Source organism: Mus caroli, chromosome 2 (genome assembly GCF_900094665.2).
Source record: "Mus caroli chromosome 2, CAROLI_EIJ_v1.1, whole genome shotgun sequence".
Classification (NCBI taxonomy): domain Eukaryota; kingdom Metazoa; phylum Chordata; class Mammalia; order Rodentia; family Muridae; genus Mus; species Mus caroli.
In genome coordinates, this window is record NC_034571.1 from 120,506,530 (window position 1) to 120,507,742 (window position 1,213).

Genomic DNA, 1,213 nt, shown 5'->3' on the forward strand with positions numbered 1-1,213 from the left:
GGGGGAGGGGGAGGGGGAGGGGGAGGGAGAGGGAGAGAGAATTGGAGAGATGGCTCATGGATAAAGAGCATGTACTGTTCTTGCAGAGGTCTTGAGTTCGAGTCCCAGCACCTCCAGTCAAGTTGCTCACAGTCTCTTTAAACTGTAGCCCCAAGGGATGGGACACTCTCTTCTGGTCTACTTGTCTGCCTGCACCCGTGGGTTTTCTTATTTATTTTTTAATCAGAGTCTTCTTTGTAGACGAAGTTGGCTCTGAAGTCTTGATCCTCCTGCCTCAGTCTCCCAAATGTTGGGATTACCCCAGGCTCAGCTCACACAGGTGGATTAAGCTTTATGTTGAGATACACAACGAAATTCCTCTTTCCACTCTCCAAAGATGTTCTCCTGGGACCAGTGAGGAAAAAGTGCTTACAGCCAAGCCTAAGGACCCAAACTTGATTCCCAGGGCCCACATGCTTATGTGTGTGTGTGTGTGTGTGTGTGTGTGTGTGTGTGTGTGTGCGTGCGCACATACCACATCAACTAAGAGGTAAAAATCTTAAACAAAATAAAGATTTCTTTGGTAGACAGAAAGAGATCCATAGCTGCTCTACTTTTAAAAAGGCAAAATTTCTCAAGATCTATCTACAGAAAAACAAAATCTCTACCAAATTCCCCATGGTTATGTGTGATGTAATCATATATTTTAGGTTGAAGCAAAAGTCACATGGAAATGCAAAGGATCCAAAATAGCTAAGATAATCCTTGGGGTTTTTTGAAGTGGAGTTGGAGTTTATTAAGAAAGAGCTTTCATGTAGATTAAAGCATGGACATTGGAGGACATTTAGGAAAGGGGGGCATGTGTTTCCCATATGTTCAAATGTTCTTAAAGACTGGCAGAAGCTGTCAGAGCTCCTGAAGTTGGAGTTACAGACAGATATGGAACTTCTAGGAACTAAACTTTGGTCTTTGGTGCTCTTAACCACTGAGCCACCTCTCCAGCCCCCTGCCCCTATCCATCCCTTTGAGATATAGTCTCATGGTATTCCAGGATAGACTCGGATTTTCTGGACCCAAGGATAGCCTTGAACTTCTGATCCTCCTGCATCCATTTTCCAAGTACTAGGAATACTGGCATATGCCACCAAACCCAGCTGGGCTCTTTCACTGTCTCTCAGTGGCATGGTTTCCATGTGCCTTATTATGGGATGTATCACTAAGAACCTTATTGTTT